This window comes from Choloepus didactylus, chromosome 8 (genome assembly GCF_015220235.1).
Source record: "Choloepus didactylus isolate mChoDid1 chromosome 8, mChoDid1.pri, whole genome shotgun sequence".
Lineage (NCBI taxonomy): Eukaryota > Metazoa > Chordata > Mammalia > Pilosa > Megalonychidae > Choloepus > Choloepus didactylus.
In genome coordinates, this window is record NC_051314.1 from 77,271,514 (window position 1) to 77,278,040 (window position 6,527).

The following is a 6,527-nucleotide window of genomic DNA, read 5'->3' on the forward strand; positions in this document are numbered from 1 at the left end:
TGGCTCACAAGTCCAAATTATACCTTAGTAGCTTATATCAATAATATTAGCAAAAACAAATATCCCTCTGACAAATTGGTGAATGCATATCGAATCCAGTCCCTTCAAAAGACAAACTGTCCTTGGTTTGGCTCTGAAATTGGAATTGAAATAAAAGGTGCTAGTCTGATCTATACCAGCACATTAGCCCCCCTTGTATGGTTGGGCTTCCTATATAGGTTTTACCATATCCAGTAAAACTTGAGCAATTAGAGGAGTCATCTGCTTAATCCTTGTTAATATACAGTGAAACTCACAATCTGACTTACATACTAGCCAGAAAAAACTGTTTCACGGTGAGTGAAAATCAAAATTCCTCCTTCAGCCATTTCCTGAAGCAGAGCAGTGATCTCTTGTTGTCCTCCTGGAATTCTGTATAGCTTAATGTTTATTACTAGGGAGGGCTCTGAGAATTCTGTAGTTTCCATTTTTGCAGTTAATTAAAATCTGGAAAAGGATGGACTTAATGAACATCCCCAGGAAAAAACTAAAAGCTGAATGCGCCATTCCTCTGTATCTTTGTCAATTATGCCTTAGAGATGACATCCTCATAGAATTATATCTCTAGTGACAGTTTACACCTTATAACTAAACCCTTACTGTAGTCTCCTACACATGGCTTCTTCATTCTTTTCTAATGTCAAATTCAGGCCTTTAATAATGCCATCCTTATCCCAAATAGGAATCATTTCATATTGAGTGCTTATATTTAACAACCATAAATACAATTTGCATTCCACCACATGGCCACTGTACCCAAATCATTATATATATCTGAAGACACCAAACTAGGGCTTGGGCAAGTAGATGTTGGTCCCTTGGTCAATCTTTTTCAGATGTTGTAGGTTTAACTGAGGGAGTAAATTTAGCCTTCTATTAAAAAGTGTGCCATTTTCAATCACAATCATCTACTAGGTTTGAATTTTCACCATCTAGAATAAATCGGGCAAATTTTTTTAAGGAGTACTTTAAGAGGATCATGTGGAACTAAAGTGGCTTTCTCATACCCCACAACTGATATTTCCTATTAATTCTTTAGCGGCATCCTAAAATTCCTCTTTTTTCATATAGTTTTTCAAATGAGTAGAAAAAATAGGGAAAGGAAACAAACAGACAAAGGTACCCAGTGTTCTTTTTTACTTCAATTGTTCTTTTTCACTCTAATTATTATTCTTGTTATTTTTGTGTGTGTGCTAATGAAGGTGTCAGGGATTGATTTAGGTGATGAATGTACAACTATGTAATGGTACTGTAAACAATCGAAAGTACGATTTGTTTTGTATGACTGCGTGGTATGTGAATATATCTCAATAAAATGAAGATTAAAAAAAAAAAAAAAAGCTGCCTGAAATTCTCCAGCCATTTATGCAAATATCATTTCCAACCTCATCTTTTTTATTTCTTTCCTTTGATTGATCTTTCTTTTGAATAAGAAGAAAGATAACATCTTTTTCCATCATACAACTCCAAGGTATGGTAACTGAAATAGCTATTCTTTTTTAATGCAATTTTATTGAAATAGATTCACATACCAGATAGTCATCCAAAGTGTACAATCAGTGATTCACAATATCATTATATAGTTGTAATTCATCACCACAATAAATTTTTTAACATTTTCATTGCTCAAAAAAATACAAATAAGAATATAAATAAAAATAAAAAAGAGCACCCAAAACCTCCCATCACCCTAATCCTGTCTATTATTGATTGATTGATTGATTGTCTTTGTTTTCTTACTCATTTGTCCAAACATGGATAAAGGGAGGGTCAGTCGCAAGGTTTTCACAGTTGCACAGTGTTCTAGTTTGCTAATGCTGCCAGAATGCAAAACACCAGAAATGGATGGCTTTCATAAACAGGGATTTATTTGATTACACAGTTACAGTCTTAAGGCCGTTAAGTGTCCAAGGTAAGTCATTAACAATTGGGTACTTTCACTGGAGGATGGCCAATGGTGTTCGGAAAACCTCTGTTAGCTGGAAAGGCACATGGCTGACATCTGCTCCAAATTTTTGGTTTCAAAATGGCTTTCTCCCAGGGCATTCCTTTCTAGGCTGCAGTTCCTCAAAAATGTCACTCTTAGTTGCTCTTGGGGTGTTTGTCCTCTCTTAGCTTCTCCAGAACTAGAGCCTATTTTCAACGGCTGTCTTCAAACTGTCTCTCATCTGCAGCTACTCTCTCAGCTTCTGTGCAGTCTTCAAAGTGTCCCTCTTGGCTGTAGCAAGCTTTCTCCTGGCAAACTAATCTAGGCCCATGCTGAATGGGTGGGGCCACACTTCCATGGAAATTATCCAATCAGAGTCATCACTCACAGTTGGGTGGGTCACATCTCCATGGAAATACTCAAAGAATTACAATTTAATCAACACTAATATGACTGCCCATACAAGATTACATCAAAGATAATGGTGTTTGCGGGGACATAATATCAAACCAGCACACACAGTTACACTTTAAGAGCTGTATAGTTAAACAATCATCCTCAAGATTCAAGGCTATTGGATTACAGTTCAACAGTTTCAGGTATTTCCTTCTAGGTATTCCAATGCACTAAAAACTATGAAAACATTTCTATATAATGCATAAGAATAACCTCCCATATGATGTCTCAAATCCATTTGAAATCTCTTAGCCACTGAAACTCTATTTTGTTTCATTTCTCTTTCCTCTTTTTGTCCAAGAAGGTTTTCTCAATCCCACCATGTGAGGGCCAGGCTTATCCCTGGGAGTGATGTACCAAGTAAGGGGGAGGGCAGTGAGTTTACTTGCAGAGTTGACTTAAAGAAAGAGGCCACATCTGAGCAACAAAAGAGGTTCTCTGGGGGTGACTGTTAGGGAAAATTACAGTAGGCTTAACTTCTCCTTTTCAGGAGTACATTTAGTAAGGGCAAGCCCCAAAATTGAGTACTTGGCCTATTAAACTGGTAGTCTCCAATGCTCATGAAAATATCATGGATCCCCCAGGAGGGGAAGTTTAATATTTCCACATCCTCCCCCCCCCAACCAGTCCCTCAAGGGGGCTTTGCAAATACTTTTTTTTGTTCTCTGCCCAAATTACTCTGGGATGAATTGGAGCATCACACTAACCTGTACAAGTTCTCATTCCTTTTTCAAGGTTCCATGTAGTTATGGTATTTGAATAACTGACCATATAAGTTAAATTAGATAGCATGCTGCAGAAGAAATAAATTTTGCAGCAAATGAACATATTGTCTTTTGGTCTCACACAGAAGCTGAAGTTTTAAAACACCTTCAGTATCATCCTTTACCCTTTAGCCTGATTTGCCTTAGTTCTAACCTCATCAGCTTCATTCACATCTTTAACTGAAGTCTGATCACATTTTCAGTGATTTTGCCAGTTGCTGTATGGGGTAATACTGACTTTCATAGCTGCAGAACTCTAGGTCTGATTCTCAAGTGTCACACAGATACCCAAAATTCCAAGGAACAATCAGGTTGTACACAAAGAACCCAGCATCTCAGAACTTAGATATAACCATAACAATTCAGGAATAGATGTGACTGCTGTAAGAGATTACAATCTAGAAACCTTTGCAATAAGCCTTCACCTGATAACCTATGCTCTTGAATTCAATTCTCAGAGTTTGGACATTATATTTAGTCCATATTACTGAAACATTATAACATTGGTCTTTTTGTTTCTGGCCTCTTTCACTCAACATACCATCCTCAAGTTTCATTCATTTAGTTTCATGCCTCACAATTTCATTCCTTCTTGTAGCTTCTCAATATTCAATCACATGCATGCACCAAAGTTCACCATTCCATTCATCAGTTGATGTACCCTTTTGTCACCTCCATCCATTGCAAATTGTGAATACCACCACCTTAAATACCAGTGTGCAAATATCCATTTGTGTCCCTGTTTTCAGTTCTTCCAATATATAACTAAAAAACAGGGTTGCAAGTTCATATGACAACCCTATACATGGTCTCCTCTGGAACCAGCATTCTGCCCTCTAGATAGACCACACCATTCTACTTCCCTACCAACAGTGAATAGGTACATCCCTCTCTCCACATTTTCTCCAGTGCTTGTATCTTTCTGCTTATTTTTTAAACAGTTTTATTCACACATCCTATGTTCCTGGTTTACTCTCATGGTTATTCATTCACCACCACAATCTATATGAGGACACTTCCATTTCTTCTGTAAAGAAAGAAAAGGAAAAAAAATGAAGAAAAAAAGATTAAAAAATAATAAAATAAAACAAAAAGAGGAAACACCACCACCAAGAATCCCATATTCCCCCCTTATATTCCCCTCTTATTGACATTTAGCTTTTGTATATTGCCTTTGTTACATTTCATGTGAATATATTACAATGTTACTGTTAACTATAAACCCTAATTTTCATTAATTTTATTTTTCCATTAAACATCCCATTTTTAACACCTTGCAATGTTGACATTCATTTTTTTCTCCTTCATGTAAAAGCATTCTTATATTCATACATTTAATCACCGTCATTATCCACTCTAGGTTTCACTAAGTTATACAGTCTCATTCTTTATCTTCTATCTTTCCTTCTGGTGTCATACACATCCCTAACCTTCCTCTTCCAGCCCTACTTTCACTCTTTTTGTTCAGTATACTTACAATATTGTACTACTGTCTACCATTTTGTCTTTTGGATTTTATATGTCCTGTCTTATCTTACTTTTATTTTTTTTCCTCTCTCTCTCCTTTTACCCTTACTGATAGTCTTCATTTCTATACTCTTCTCCAAACTTCTCTCTCCTGTCTTTTCCTATCTGCCTGTAGAAGTCCCTTTAGTATTTCTTGTAGAACTGGTCTCTTATTCACAAACTTTCTTGGTGTCTGCTTGTCTGAAAATATTTTAAACTCTCCCTCATTTTTTGTTGTTGTTTAACTTTTTATGTCATAATCATAAACTTAAACTCTGCAATCCAGCTAGACTTGGAAGGGGAGGATAATGTAGAACCCAAAGAACTGCAGTGAGAGCACAATGATAGGACACTGTGAGCAGACCAGGGAGGTGGGACGCTCTCCTGAGCTACAGAAGGAATGGTCCGGTGGTCAAGGCAAAACACAAATCAGATTTATCCACAGCTGGCAATGGTGATCTTCTTGCTGGTCTTACCATTCCTGGACCCAAAGTGCTCCATGGCTTCCACAATGTTCATGCCCTCTTTCACCTTGCCAAAGACCATGTGCTTGCCATCCAACCACTCCATCTTAGCAGTGCAGATGAAAAACTGGTAACCATTTGGGTCCAGCATTAGCCATGGACAAGATGCCAGGACCTGTATGCTTCAGGATGACGTTCTCATCATCAAACTTCTCCCCGTAGATGGACATGCCACCAGTGCCGTTATGGTGTGTGAAGTCACCACCCTGGCACATAAACCTAGAAACAATTCTGTGAAAGCAGGAACCCTTATAAAAAGTCCTTTCTCCCCAGTACTCAGAGCATGAAAGTTTTCTGCTGTCTTTGGAACTTTATCTGCAAACAGCTTGAAGCAGATGCAGCCCATGGGCTTCCCATCAGCAGAGATGTTGAAGAACACAGTGGGGTTGACCATGACAGCAGGTGAAAGAGTGTGGCTGTGGGTGGTGGCATCTGCCTCTCCCTCATTTTTGAAGGACAGTCTTGCCAGATCCAGAATTCTTGACTGGTAGTTTTTATCTTTCAGTATCTTAAATATATCATACCACTGCCTTCTCACCTTCATAGTTTCTTTTGAGAAATCTGCACATAACTTATTTAGCTTGCCTTATGTGAGATGTATTGCTTTTCTCCTGCTGCTTTCAGAATTCTCTCTTTGTCTTTGACATTTGACAATCTGATTAGTAAGTGTCTTGTGGTAGGTCTATTTGGATCCATTCTGTGTGGGGTATTTTGTGTGTCAGATCTGTAATTTTATGTCTTTCATAAGAGATGGGAAATTTTCACTGATTATATCCTCCATTATTCTTTCTGCCACTTTTCCATTTTCTTCTCCTTCTGGGACACCCATGACATGTATATTATGTGCTTCATGTTGTCATTGAGTTCACTGAGACCCAGCTCATATTTTTCCATTATTTTCACTATCTGTTCTTTCATGTGTAGGATTTCAGATGTTCCATCCTCTAGTTCATAGCCTTTTCAAATCTGCTGTTGTAAGTCTTCATCTTGTTTTTCATCTCTTCTATTGTGCCTTTCATTCCCATAAGTTCTCCCATTTGTTTTTTTCAAACTTTTCAGTTCTTCCCTATATTCACCCAATGTCTTCTTTATATCATTAATCATTTTTGCCATATCTTCCCTGAACTTATTGATTTGATTTTTGAATTGATTTAGCATGTTGCTTAAACATCTTTAATTATTTGTTTCAAATCCTGTATCTTATTTGAAGTGTTACTTTGCTCCTTTGGCTGGGCCATATTTCCCAGTCATTTTCCTAGTGTGACTTATAATTTTTTGTTGGTGATTAGGCATCTGGTTTCCTTGATCAGT

At 37.4% G+C, this 6,527-nt stretch overlaps 1 pseudogene; it reads right to left on the bottom strand.

Moving 5' to 3' along the window:
- Positions 1-5,127: 5,127 nt before the first annotated feature.
- LOC119543264 lies at positions 5,128-5,610 on the bottom strand (annotated as a pseudogene).
- Positions 5,611-6,527: the final 917 nt, after the last annotated feature.